Below are 14,788 nucleotides of genomic sequence, written 5' to 3'. Positions count from 1 at the left end.
TTGCTTATGTATAAATAATCTTGAAACTAATACATTACATTTCATGTTAACAACTACATTAGTTAATGCCAATTCAAGTGACCTTATTGTAAAGTGTTACCAACCATTCTCTGGAAACAGGAGCCTGTTTTATGGCCCAAACTGCTAGAAAGAGGCAATTAGGGTCGAGGCAGTTGAGCCTATAAAAAAGCGGACCGTAATGAAATAAGCAACTTCTCTTGACCAGTCATTACCGAGAGAGACGGGCAGTAACACAAAAAAACTCCCTCAGCCATTTGGCTTCACAGTCCTGTCGGTGGCCAAGTGACCAGCAGGGGGAGCTGTAAGCAGATAAAATTCTCGACCGGGCCGACGACTGCAGTGAAGACAAACACGTGCGTCCTCTCCCCTCTGACACCAGGAAGCCACACACACACACACACACCATTTTCTACCTAACCATCTCCCCCCACGGCCCCTCACACGGCTCTGTATCTATCCATCCTCTCTGACGCCGGTCTCCGAACTCCATTTTCCTGGAGAGAAAGAAGTGGAACAAAGCGGTCCTCGAGGCCATATAACTGCAGCTTCGCGGCGAGACTTCACACTAAAATCCGGTTTCACATATTGCGCGTCTCCAACCGACACAAAGCCCTCTGTGATTGAGTGCATTATGGGAAGAGCGAGGGGGGGGGGGAAGAAACATCTCTCGAAGAAAAAATAAAAATAAAAATAATAAACGTCCTGTACAGACTGGCAGAACACCCTGGAGTCCAGTTAGGGTTCCCTCTAATTTAAGCAGTTTAATATCGACAGCAGCAGTCCCTACTAATTTGAGCAGTTTGGCACAACTCATAAATCATAGTAAGATGCTAGTCCAATGTTTTCTCTCCTGGAGAAAGACTGTATTTTTGAGCTGAAAGTATGTTCAAAAATACAGAAAGAAATATTTTTTTTTAAGAGTCTAAATGGAACCCAAACTGCATTTCGGAAATCACTCAGCCCTGGAACAAGTACACCTCTAGAGGACACCTTCACGTCGGATTTGTATTCCGTTACACTTCCAGACGACAGGAAGTTAATAACGTCCCTGCTCTTGGCAACCGAGACCCGCCGCGGCCTGACCCCCTATCGACCAATCAGGAATAATGACTGGGCGGTTACCCCCGGAGACCGTCTGACGGGCGGCGGCGACGGCCAGTCGTCTTCCGGCGCTCGCGAGTGAGCGTCCGTCCGAAACGACGGCCGGGCGAAATGACGTAAACACAGCGCACTTACCTGAGAGCAGGTCCGCAGACAGCGCAGGCCAGCAGGAGGCGGTCATGCAAAGAGAAAGAGAAACGCGCTGTTATTGCAGCTGCCCGCGTTGGACTTTCATTAAAGAAAGGACAGCACTCATTACATTACATTTACATTACAGGCATTTGGCAGACGCTCTTATCCAGAGCGACGCAGAACAAAGTGCATAACCATAACCAGGAACAAGTGTGTCGAAAACCCTAGAGAGAAGCACCGGTCCAAGTGCAGGGAACAACCGCATAGTTTAACTTGGACCCTGTAGGTTAAACTGATTAACACTAACACAAACGAGAACAGCAACAACGCAGTCCATGTAAAAAATACAAGCAGAAGTTAATACACGAGTGCATTAACTAAGTCAACTACGAAACAGCTACCTAGTTACAACCCTTTACATTACACGGAGGTAGGGAAGGATGGGGAGAGGTGCAGCCTGAAGAGGTGAGTCTTCCTTCAGTTGTCGCTTGTAGTGGGTCAGTGTCTCAGCTGCTCTGACCTCCACGAGGAGGTCATTCCACCATCGTGGGGCCAGAACAGACAGGAGACGGGAGACGTGATCGGGAAGAGAACAAAAAAAGGGTTGAGGGACTGCCACCCTGTCTCCATTTTCTAAATACAGAGACATTTTATGTATAAAAATAATATTTCAAAAAATATTTTATTTGTTGTACAGTTCAGGGAACCAAGCCAAATTGCACTAGCACACACAGGCAATGCAGTGGAGAAACTGCCGGAGACAAAACATTGAAAGTTGGAAGAAGTACAGTAAACTGACTCAGGAGGTATGGAGGTACACACTACACAGGTAAAGCACTTTCCGGGGAACACACATTTTTTCCTCTATAATACTAACAAACAAAAAGCCGCGAAATGTCAATTTAGTTGGTCTCCGCGCGGAGAGATCAGCGGGGTTGTCCTTGACGCTTTCTCTAAAGCACTTTGTCTGCTACACGCGAACCGCCGCGCGAACGAGCGGCTACGAGAGCTAAATCAACGAGGGCTCTGGGCAGGAATCAGGAAAACCGAACACCCGCTCGGAGGATTTCATCAGGGCCTTGGCGACGTTAGCCGGAGCCGAGCGGCGGCGGCTCTGTTCACGTTACCCCCGCCCCCCTCTGGTCCCCTCCCGCCGCGGCTCTGTTATCAAAGCTCTTAGCGGCGCTACGCTAACCGCACCTGTCTGATGTGGCAGGCTAGCCCCGGGCCGAGGTGCGCGCGGGAGGGCGTCGAGCGGTTACTGATGAAGAGCTAAGGAGAGTTCCCCATTGTCTCTTTAATGAAAAAGCTCTCAGCCGCTGATTGGTATCATCCATCATGCTCCTCGGCGCCGCGGCGCAAGTAAACTAAATCTTTGAGAAGCGCTCCCCGCCGCTCGGCTGTTGTGACCCGGGTACGAACGACGGCGAAGGGTTTGGGGGTGAACGGGGGAGGGGGGGGCGTCCCTGGTGACAGGGGGTCAGAGGTCGAAATTAATTCGCTGTAGTTACAGTGCAGCTCTGAGGAATGTTCCGTCTGGCGGGGGGGGGGGATGGGCGGAGCCTGGGGACGGAGTGACAGGCTCAGTCAACGTCCCGTGGAGGCGGGACTCCTCACAACGGACACAATGCATTCTGGGAATTAGCGAAAGAGCACGTCAGAGACTAAAGTTTTTTGCTTTTTAGGAATGTGGTGGCATTAATGAAACAGACTGAGTGAGATGTCACGAACGCCGCTGTGCATGTGTATTTTATTTATTTAACCGTCACTTAGACCCGTGAGGGGAAAAAAACCTATTCATCAAGAGAAACCTGGCCCATATAACAAAACAATATACGGTATCAATAAATACTCCATGATAAAACAAACACACAGCTCACAATACACAGGAGACAACTGGAGTCAATTATTCTATCAGTGCTGTAAAGAACATCTTACCAAGTAAAACTATTACACTCTTATAAAAAGTTATCATGAAGAAGAGAGTTAATGTATTAGAAGCAGACATATGTGGTCAGCAACAAAAAACCTTTACGGTTGTTTTGACTATAAAAAAATAAATTATTGATATTTTAACTATGTACATATCATAGTATGCTCATTTAAGCCATTAAGAAATGCGGTAACCTTTAGTTTTATCATTTTTAATGGTCAATATTAAGGTTATAATTTACTAACGCTAAAATTCATTTACTTTACCTTGATGGCTCAGTGAACAGTAAAAAGTATTGTCAAAGTTTTGTAAGTATATTCATCACCTGTTAGTTCATGTTGATGGAGCCATTAGTTAATTTACCTCACTGTAAATCGGGACACAGAATAGGCTCATGAGTAGCAAGCAGTGTTGTTATAGAGTGACGCATTAGGAAGAACACCGTGCATAATCCACCGTAGAGAAAGCGCACACCATATGCCCGGTGGAGAATCCCTTCTGTACTCCCGCTGTCACCGGAATGGGAATTACTTCCGTGCGGTGCGGTTTGTAGGAGTCACGCTTTGATGCTAAACATAGCCGGCGACTTTAAGCAATGAAGCAACCTGTCGCTCAAGAGCATAACAAAGCACTGAGCACCGTATGTATATACATTCATTAAACGGCCAGGCATCCACAGCGTACTTCCGAACCAGTGGAGCGATCGAGGCATGACAAGTCGACCGCTACTGCTTCGCATCAGCGCTAACAGAATCCTTTAAAGAGGAAAAGCGCTGGGCTCTCGATAAAAGCCTGACATGACAGATGACCGACTGCGCATGACATCACCGCTATCAGCAGCCGGACCGCGAACGTGCTGCTTTTCCAAGGTTACAGCATGTCCATCACAGGGGACTTTAGTCCGTTGGGCTTGTGAAGAGTTCATAATGGCAACTTATATTAACAGACTGTTATGGCGACATAGCTAGAGTAAGACCATTCTCATCGAGTCAGTCAACCGCTGCTGTGAGTGTCCTGGCAGACACCTAACCTAACTGCTCTGGCGATAGGGCATCAATGTAAGTCTGATAAGATATAAGAGTCTTCAGTCCTATGTATATAGTTACATGGCGCTATCAGAATAGTTAGAGTCAGTTTAAGCCTTCTGATTTCAGATTCGACAGCAGGACAAGATGTTGGCCAGGATTCGTGAATGTTTGTGTTGGACCTTGACTTGCCAACAGAAGTGGACTTTCCAAATTTGTGTTCTGTGGTCTGGAGAGGAGCTGAATGCTTCTAGCGGGGGTGTAAATACCTCCCAGGCTCGGATTGTTGTGACTTTTGACATAAACTGGCTCAGCTTGGAAGATAATAAAACAAGTAGCAGAGATGGAAAGTCCAGGGGTCAGAAAATAAAAGTCCTGCCGTGTGTTTCTTTCACCCATGAACTCAGTCAGCTCATTTCAGTAATTAGCTCTACTTCCAGGCTGAGGAATTGTGCTAATTAGCAAACACAGGTGATATAATTAGCAAATCCAGGTGATATTTATAAATAATATAAAGCAGCCTAATCTCTGTAGTTGCACATAAATTGTGATTTGTAGCAATATGTTGACAAATATTATTTTACTGCAATATATTTGCAGCAGGTGTTTCTGCAAAGTGGTAAAACATATATAGTGGTGAATAGCATGAAATTAAAGCTGATTGTCTGTACTTCTTCTGTCTCGTGTTCATTTTTTGAATTCAATACAATGCAAATGCCTTAAAATAAATTTCATCCAACCTTTACCATACTTGTGGAGGCTACGGTACTTTGCAAAATTAAATTTAGCAAATAAGCAATTGAATCCCAGCACTTGTGCCAATGCACATACTGTACGCGTGCGATACAGTTCTTGTTGTCGTGTTCCGACACATGCTTTTGGCAAGTGCTCTCATTTCAAAATGAACAAAACAGGAAATGAAATTCAGCAACGCAATAATGAACGCGCTGAAGGCACGTGGCATGGCGAAAAGGACATGGATGACTCAGCCAGCAAAAAACAAGAAGGGAACCAACAGGCTGATTATGTAACCATTTAGTTATAATCACAGGATCGGATGTGTTACATGCACCGATGTTCCCAGAACGTCTTTTTGCTAGCCCTGGCGATACTGCCAACATAAGCGACTAACAAATTGACGTAGCAAATTCAAACCACAAAAATGTTTTCATGAAAGCACAGTGGGTTACGTCTGTACTTTTCTTCGATAAGTGGCTGCTAAGTGTGTAAGGGAAGCACACCCGGTCAGGATGAGGTGAATCTCGACAAGGTCAATTTCTGCATCTGAAAAATGTTGCTGGCTTTCGACTTGAATGTTAACCAAGTTGTTAGCCAACTGTTGCCTCAGCTGCAAGCTAATAGGTTCTACCAGCATCATCCTTAACTGTTGTAAACACAGGTAAATATTTTAAGGATTGAAAGTATTTACTTCAAAAATGGCTGCACTAACACATATGAGAGTTATTCAAATGGTTAGCATGGAAAGATGGCAAACGCATACAAGTATTACTAGAAATAAAAGTCTTCCAGAATGCCTTTCAGTTAACGTTGAGAGACACACTGAAAGTGTGTGGGAGTCTGGTGAACCTATCTTTCAACCATCCTTTATTTAGCCCTTGTGCAACATAATTAATATTATCAGAAGCCATTCACAAGTGACAGAAATCAGTTCCAAACGATGCAAAAACTGGACCCAGTAACCCAGGAGGACCCAAACCATTTATAACTGCTATACCATTTATGTTACACAATTTAAGTTACGCAAATCCCCGTTGATTTGTTTCCACTTTTGATTTATATGGCTGAGGAAAATGAGATGAGCAAGGAGTTTCATTTACATATTTATGAAGTTTATTGAAACAACCAAGCCGTTCTGGCATCAAATATAACGTTCCAGCGCAACGTGAATGGTTTTCTTGGCCGAAAGTCTGTAGCGAAAAGGCCCGTCATATTGTCTGTTCATATCACAATCGCAGGACAACTTCAATTCCCTTTGGGCAATTAAATAGAGCCACAGTGCACGTGGCCATGGAGCTGGGTAATTCTGCTGCGTACACACACAGGCATTAACTTTACCCAAGCCAGGTAAGTTTATCAAATCACAAGCGCACAATTATAACTAATTACTGCATGTAAAAAGAAAATGATTGCACCAATTCACCTATTTTAAAAATAGGACAACGGGTGTAAAAAATATAGTGGGAGATTCTCCGTGTGAAGCGTACAAGATGAATTCAGCAATCCCCTTGCGAAGGCAAATCACAACAGACACAAATGTGGCTCTGTGCCTGACTGTGGTGCATTTAAATGGGTAGCTCTTGCTCTGGAGTTTGAAAAAATAAAAAATGAATCAGTTTTATTGTAAGCTGTTGATTGGCCCAGACAGTTTTTTGTGCGCATAGGACCTACCAGCTTTACAATGGCTGTTATGCGGGCATGTGTGGATTTTTCTTAGGGCAAAAATGCTCACCACAACTAACTCCAAAACAACTTGCACACTAACTCTGATGGCTCATGGAACCTGCACCTGCTGTGATCAAGGAGAGCAGTACTGGCATGAAATTTAAAAAAATGATATTCACATTTAAAATTGTGAATTAACTCTAAATAAGTTAATCTGTTCGTATATACGGCCTGTGGAAATAATGTCACTTCGGAAGCTGTTTAGGTGTTACTTCAATCGTATTGCTTTTATTATTTTTTTCTTCAAACCACAAATCCCAGAATGCCCCATACCAGCCACGTGTAGCCATTAGAACCGAGACAGGAAGGCATGGGTGTAACCACCCTGGATGCTTTCGGCTTTCCGGGTGAGTTGTTGGTCCTAAAATGAAGCCCTGCTTCTGATGGGCACACAGGGATGCACAACGGTTTGAGGGCGCGGTCGGTTCCTGATGGCGACGGTGCCGGAAAATAAAAGAAAAAGGTCAGAATGCTCTTAATGAAAGAACCATAAAAGGTCAACTGGACAACTGAGCAAATGGCAAAGACATCAAGAGCAAGACACCGAGAGCACTGCCTTTAAGAAAAGCAAATGATCGAAAGTTCGGTTGAATCATCACTTCCAAGACATGGTACTGAAGGTTTGGTTGACTCATCCTTTCCAAAGATATTGGTATGTGTTCAAGGTTTCTGTTTGGTTACAGCACTTCTGTCAATTTCTAAAATGTCCTTCACTGCAAATTAGAAAAGCTATACCTATTGAAAACACTAAAACTCCGGAACATGTCACTTGCATGCATGCGGCCCACCATTTGCAAAATATTACTTTCTTTTTGGTAGAATGACACGAGCCTGCAGCATCATTTGCTGTCATCATATTTTCTTTCATAAATTACCTGAAGAAGTGGACTGCCTTCATTCTTGTGAAGCATTCTCAGTAAGTTATGATTGACTAAATTAAAAACGCCTGTTGCAGTGTATTTTCATCACAAATTTTGTTGTGTAAATTAAAGCAGCCTCTTTCGAATGCACATCATTTCAGATTTAAATCCGTGGTGTATTCAGAATATTCTGGAAGAGCAAAAAAATTAAGTATGCAATCGTGTGGGAAGTTTTCACAGGAAGATATATTAACAGACATGTATAATAGCATGATACACAGGGACGCGTCTAATCCAGGAATAAGTTTAGAGTTCAGCCTAAAGTCTCCTTAGTTTAATTATTCAGATTCGACAGCAGGACAAGATGTTGGCCAGGATTCGTGAATGTTTGTGTTGGACTTTGACTTGCCAACAGAAGTGGACTTTCCAAATTTGTGTTCTGTGGTCTGGAGAGGAGCTGAATGCTTCTAACGGGGGTGTTTCCACAGGAAGATTTTGTATAGCCTTCATTATGTCCTGTCTGTTAATGCAGAAACACTTACAGAGGGCAGGACATCTGAGAAAAGCTCAATTTGGAAAATTTCCCAGCGACACACAGTTTACACTACATGGCCAAAAGTATGCGGACACCTGACATCCAACATCTCATCCAACATTATGGGCATTAATATGGAGTTTGGCCACCCTATACTTCTATATCAACCTCCACTCTTCTGGGAAGGCAGTTTACTAGATGTTGGAGCATTACTATTGGGATTTGCTTCCAATTCATCTAGAAGAGCATTAAGTGAGGTTAAGCACTGATTGGGCGATTAGGCCTGGCTCGGATTTTGGCTTTCTAGCTGATCCTGAAGGTGTTGGATGGGGTTGAGGTCAGGGCTCTGTGTAGGCCAGTCAAGTTCCTCCACACAATCTCGACCAAATCATTTCTATAGACCTCGCTATGTGCTTGAGAGCATTGCCATGTTGAACCAGGAAACTGTTGCGGAAGCACAGAATCATCTAGAATGTTATTGTATGCTGTAGCATTAAGATTTGTCTTCACTGGAAGCAAGGGGGTCCCTTGCCCAGACCATGAAAAACAGTCCTGGACCAACGGGTGTCCATTACATTACATTACATTACATTCATTTGGCAGACGCTTTTATCCAAAGCGACGTACAAAAAAGTGCATTTCATGGTCGTAGACAACTGCTAAACACGGGTTCAGTAAGGTACAATACTTATTTTGTACAGCTATTTCTAGCCGAGAACAGTGAACACTATACTGGCCTAACATCTGCAAAGCAGATGTTTTAGGTATATATGGTGTATTTCAGAAAATTCAGCGCCTCTCCGACAACGTCAACATGTCAGAGACGGCGATCTCTCTCGTACGGCGGTGACATTTCAGGCCCCAGCTCGGAGACCAGCGGCTTTCGTTCCAGAATAACCCGAGGCCAGCGCGGCCGCAAACGAACCGTCACATCGATATCCGCGTCAGAAAGGAGAGGGATGAGGCGAGCCGAACGAGGCGAGACGGACCGGAGGCGAGCGAGCAGACGCGCGTTCGCGAGCGGACGGAGAAACGCGGCGGGACGGGGACGCCGTGAAGTTCAATCACTTCTATCTGGAACTCCTCGTGCCCTTCGGCTGCCCGTTAAGGGAGAGTTATTTTTATGGGGATAAATTTGAGGTGTTTTACTGCGCGCCTAACGCTGTAGTGTATTATTTAGAACGGTGAAATGCCCCCTCGGGTATGCAAAGTTTTGGTCCGTTTCCACTTCCGTCGGCTGAAAGTGAATTGACTGATCTTCCTGTAGAAATCCAGGCAATGGTAGACTCAATACCAGGGCACATGCAGGCCATACTGGCCTCACATGGTGGGCTGTAGCACATTTAAACTGATGCTTGTTTGTTCAGTATCTACATTTAGAATGTTTTTCAAAATCTTTTTTTCTTTTTACACTACATTACAAGCATTTAGCATGTGCTCTTATATAGAATAACTTACAACATTTGACATACTTGACAACATTTTTAATTGTCAAAATTAAGACAGAAATTTTGGGACTGGACCTGGAACCTTCCGGTTGCAGTTTTGGTTTAGAGTTGGCTGCGTCATCACCTTTAATAGCATAAATACTCTATGCAGTCATTTAGGGCCACAACCATGCATGGGCCATGCAATTCAAGTTTTAATTCTAATATGTGGACCAGATTTTAATTGTAGAGTATTGTTATTTATGTGTCTGCGGCTATCGCTTCCCCAGTCCGCGATCGCGATGCTTGGGAATTCGGATGTTACATCAGTTTCAGCCTTTTTTTCTATTCGCCCAGACTGTTTTTTGCGTGCAGTGAAGAACATTTGAAAACTTTCCAGAAGATTCTGACAGCCCAGCGAGACGTGGCCAGTGCTGGGTGGATATAGTGTTACTTGGACAGCCGGTAAAATTGTACTGTAAGACTCCAAAAAAAAAAAAAAAATAGTAGGAGAAGGTACGAGGCAAAAAACTAAATAATCAATGAGTTCTTTATTCTGCAGAAGCGGAGACAGTTCACACAACAAAGATGCCTGTCTGAGGCCTACGCAGGGGCTGTCCCCCAAAGCATTTATATCCACACCTGTTACTGTGCGCTCTGCTGATTCCCAAATAAAGTTAGTCAGGTAAGTGTTTATTACATCTCAGAAAGCCTGGGCAGAACTGCCTCACCACTCCCAGGCTCCCTCCATCTAGACTACACCATTAGTGATTAATTACAATTATGGATATTATCCATTAGTTATAGCTAACCTACGGTGGTAAAGATACACGCATATATAATATACAAACCATCCGCGCGTTTTAAGAGGAGTATTGATCATTAGCAAAAGTATATTCAAGAATAAATCTGTTAGCAAAATCCAATCGTGTGGTATTTTCTTCTTGGAATATGTAGCCACGGTACATAGACCGATTTCCTGCTCATCTCCCTGTGTAGGTGTACATGGGTATGTGTGTGTGTGGTGTTAGCATGTGTGTGTTTGCGCACACAGTGTGCGTACACGGTCCGTTGAAGCAATGCAAAACGTATCCGGGCTGATAACAGTAACTCAATTTTTGTCATTTGACGTAATCCAATTTACGTGCAACGTTACTACCCAATACGGTGGATGCAACCAAGCCGATAATCCCTGCCCACACACACACGGTTGGGGGTTTCATTCTTCCTACATAACTCCTCCAGAAATTTGAACCTTTCTGTTACAGATTTCACAGTCTACAGCAAAAAAAAAATAAAATACTGAAGAATGAATGGCGGACAGACAGTCTGCTCTCTCATTAAAAATGAATACGTTTCCGACAACATGCCGGCTTCCATTACAAAGGCTGGTACTGGGGCATTTGGCATTCTCAGCCCCACCAATCAAACCCCATAACTCAGTGGTTGCTCATGTTTTTCGTGGATAGGCTTCAGACACCCAGCTGTTGAGATATGAGAGCTTTTCAGACCATTAATACAGGCAGTGAATAAAAAATGGAAACAGAACAGTGCTCCAACAGTGAATTGTGCTGGTGGTTATTTAAAAAGGGGTAGGGTTCATTTCCCAAGCATGCTTTGGGTGAACTCTTGCTCCTTGATGACCAGGTCAATGTCGACCGTTATTTAATTATACCGAGTCATCACCTTAAACACCCAGTTTTAATTAAAGCATTTCTTTCATGCGAGGCTGAATTTTAAAATGGCTGAGCATAAGCACGGTTTGAGGAGCATGACAATGATGTCATCGATAGGTCTTGGCCTTCTCGGCCCCCTGATCTGGACCCGATAAAGTGTTTATGAGATGGCCGAGACAATGATTGTGCGGTGTCTGATCCCTCCGACAGAATTTCAAATGCTGGTAGTCTCTATGCCACACTACACCCAGGCCTCAACGACCACTTGTGTGGGCCCCACTCCCTGTTAAGTGACTTTCGTCCTCTACCTGCTTTCGCTGTTTTTCAAAAACAGTTTTTTTTCCTGTAGGGTACGACAACACCACCGCCCTTCCGGCAGAAGGTTCGATTTAGTCTGCTTCGTCTTACCCCTCCATTTCAGGGCACTTGGAACCACTCGTCTGAAATGAAACCATTGTGAGCGGAGAACAACCTTCATCTGCTCTCCTCCTCCTCCTCTGTGTGGGTCAGAGCAGGAGAGGATAACTCCACAGCCCCTGGGATTGTTTCCCCTGCTTCGACAGAGTCACAAATTTCTCCCGGACGGATCATCAGTTCGCCCACGGCTCTAATTCGCTCAGTCACTGAGGAGACCTTCCATTCGCCCGAGAGAGGGCGGCGAAGTAGGTTCTCCCTAATCTAAAGGGACATTTTTAATGGTGACCAGCTGTCTGTCATTCATCACTTATAAGGGTGACTGCAAATGATGAAATCCATCAGACAAGAGATTTTCTTTTTTTTTTTTTTTTTTAATAGCTGGTTTTCAGTGAAGGACATCTCCAAAAACTTGAAAACTTTTTTTTTTTAGCAGCCCAAACCACTGTGTATTATCCTGTCAAGTGCCAGAGGCTTCAAAGTCAGCCAATATTCACCTGTTTCCCTGAGTTGGATTACCCTTAAGGAAACTGACCTGCCCGTAAAATACAACAGGCAATGGTATCACGGTCTGAAGCTGCAATCAATGGACACCCTGTGATAGGACTGCTAGAATATTCCACAAGAATATGCCCCCTTGGCAGCACACAACACCCAATAGTCAATACGTCACAGAGAAGAGAGTTGCTGCAGTCTGTGAAACGCACTAAAAAGTGATCTTTAACTGCGGTATTAAATGCTTGCTTCGAGAAAAACGCTGCCAGAACGTTGCTTAACGTCGCTTAAAATTGCCTCCACGTCACCTGGAAACGTGCTGATGATTACAATACGCCGATAAAGCCGTCGAGTAATAAACCGGTTGATAAAATCCTCGCGTTCGACGTCTCCGCTGCCTTGGCGTCGCCGGCCGGAGAGGAGGAAGCGAGCGGACTCGCTCCGTCACCGCGCGGCCACGTTCCCGCTCTTTTTCAGGCAAAGAGCGCTAACGCTAACGTCATCTGGGATCGCTCGGGAGGAAACGTACGCTCTCGCCGTCCAATTACTTTGCCGGTATTCTCCAATTTCTTTTCTTCTGGTTTCATTTGTCTAATCTAGACACTCGCAGCTCAAAGCCCTGGCTTTTTCAGTCTGAAAGGGGAAAAAAAAAAAAACCCTCCGGCTAGCCGAGACTAGGCTACGCTAATAAATGAGCTCGTGCCCAGACTGGATGAGACGCCGCGATGAAACATTAAACCGTTGCCACGGCACCGGCGGTTCCGTCTATTACCGACTCTCTTTGGTCGAAACAGAATTAGCCGTGAGACCTTAGAGTCTGAATTCATGGTGCGGATGCCCTTTTGACAATTGACATTACACATTTAATTTAATTTACGTAAACTACTTTAACGTGGCCAATTTTATTTGTAAATTTACGGTTGTTGTTAACGACGAGGGTGTGCTTTTTTTTTTGCGACCCTCACCCCACATCGCATCGCGATGCCACAGCGTGAACTGAAACGGTTCAAGTAGAGTCAGCGCAAATCCGGCGCCGTCCGGAGTCCGACTAACTCTCCAACGAGAGAGTAAAAGAGCGAAAATGGATTAGCCCTGTTCTTGGTGGAATTACAACACCTGACAGGAAAATCCAATCAATTCTCGACCAGGCTTCTGGCCCGGACGAGCGAACAGACAGGTTCTCAGAATCGCATTTCACAGACACTAATGCTCTTGCTAATATGGTTCAGTGACTTGAGTGATAAACAGCAACAGACCCAAATTGCAAATGTCATGCGGGGATTGGCTGCTGATGTGGCCGGCATTGTGTTGAGGAAGGGAGGTAAATTCTGTCAGAACAAGGCACCGTGGAAAAAGAACACTTTTCCTTTAAAGACGGAGCAAAATAAACGATTTTCACTGATAAAAATCACTTGTTCCCGGCTTATCTTTTGACGAGATTTTCTTCACTGACCCCAGGCTGGATTGAATATTTAGATCGACTCACAGATCGTTAAATAATGCCTGTGAATTCTTCACAGCGAGTTCATTTTGCAAAGTTGTTGTCTGTGCTTAGTTTTTGAGTCTGATTATTCAACTGAAGAAATGATATTTCATTAATTGCACTACATGGCAGCGATCCCACAAGTTCATCTACTAAAGCTAAATTAAAATTAAAATGCCAGCATTAAACATTATCATATGCGCCGTCTGTAAAAGCAAACAAACAATAGGTTTCACTGTTTGGATATATCTCTGGCACAATGGCAACGTGGCGCAGCCATTTATGTTATGATCCAAAGCCAGTCATTTTCCGGTGGAAGAACAATAAAACAAACCGTTCGGAAATGCTGTCCTTTACCCACAAAACTGCTTATTATTCCAACCGTCTCGCAGAAATGTTTTAAAGATGAGGAAAGTTACATCATTGTAGGTTAGAATCATCTTTAAATATGCTGGCCGCGTCTCTGGTTGGATATGTGCTACGTGAATGATCAGTTTGTGCCAAACCATATAAATGGCAGACTGAATGAAATCATACTGTAAGCGCTTCAGGTACTGATTCATTTGGGATTTAAAGCCCTCCGTTTCATTTAAAAACCCAGCCTTAAATCCCATCTTCCTTGAAATTACACATCATGGACCTGGCACTTCTAATATTATACGACCAAACTTTCTTCCTTATCGAGTTATTTTTTCTCTTTATTATCTCATTTATTTTTTTTAAATCTAGAAATGACAGTAAGCCATCCCAGTGAAGAAATGGTGCTGCTATATAAATTAAACGTGTAACGGATTAGGATTTTGATTGTGATTGTTACCAAGAGTACTCAAAGCGATACTGAGTAAATTTTGGAAAGTATGGTGTGGGGCTTGCAGAGAGGACCGATGGGTACATCATCAGCCCCAGGGTCCCGCCAGATCTCCTGGGCAACGTTGCTCCCTCCTATCATCATAGCTCCCGGGAGTGCTGGGGAGTAGTTTAACTACACACAAACGGTTTGCTGGCAGTCCAACTACATTCAGATGTGTGTAGTAGTTGTAGTAATTGTTTATTGACATTTTGATGTGTAGTTTTCTACACCTCAAAATGGCTTTCTTTCATCTTTTTCTTTCTTTAGTCATACCTGATGCTGTCCAAAGCACCCAGACTTCAGAGGCCACACTGAAATGCTTCCAGGAAAACCGAAAAGGTCACCACTCACCTATTCTGGGTGTTGATAAGAC

General features: G+C 44.1%; 1 protein-coding gene across 1 annotated transcript in view; it reads right to left on the bottom strand.

Annotated features, from left to right (window-relative positions):
- LOC135244116 (acid-sensing ion channel 2-like) overlaps nt 1-14,788 on the bottom strand; it is a 361,458-nt gene that overhangs the window by 233,915 nt on the left and 112,755 nt on the right. The window lies entirely within an intron of this gene.

This window comes from Anguilla rostrata, chromosome 17, assembly GCF_018555375.3.
Source record: "Anguilla rostrata isolate EN2019 chromosome 17, ASM1855537v3, whole genome shotgun sequence".
Lineage (NCBI taxonomy): Eukaryota > Metazoa > Chordata > Actinopteri > Anguilliformes > Anguillidae > Anguilla > Anguilla rostrata.
Note: the sequence above shows the minus strand (reverse complement) of the source record. Positions and strands in the feature narration are given on the sequence as shown.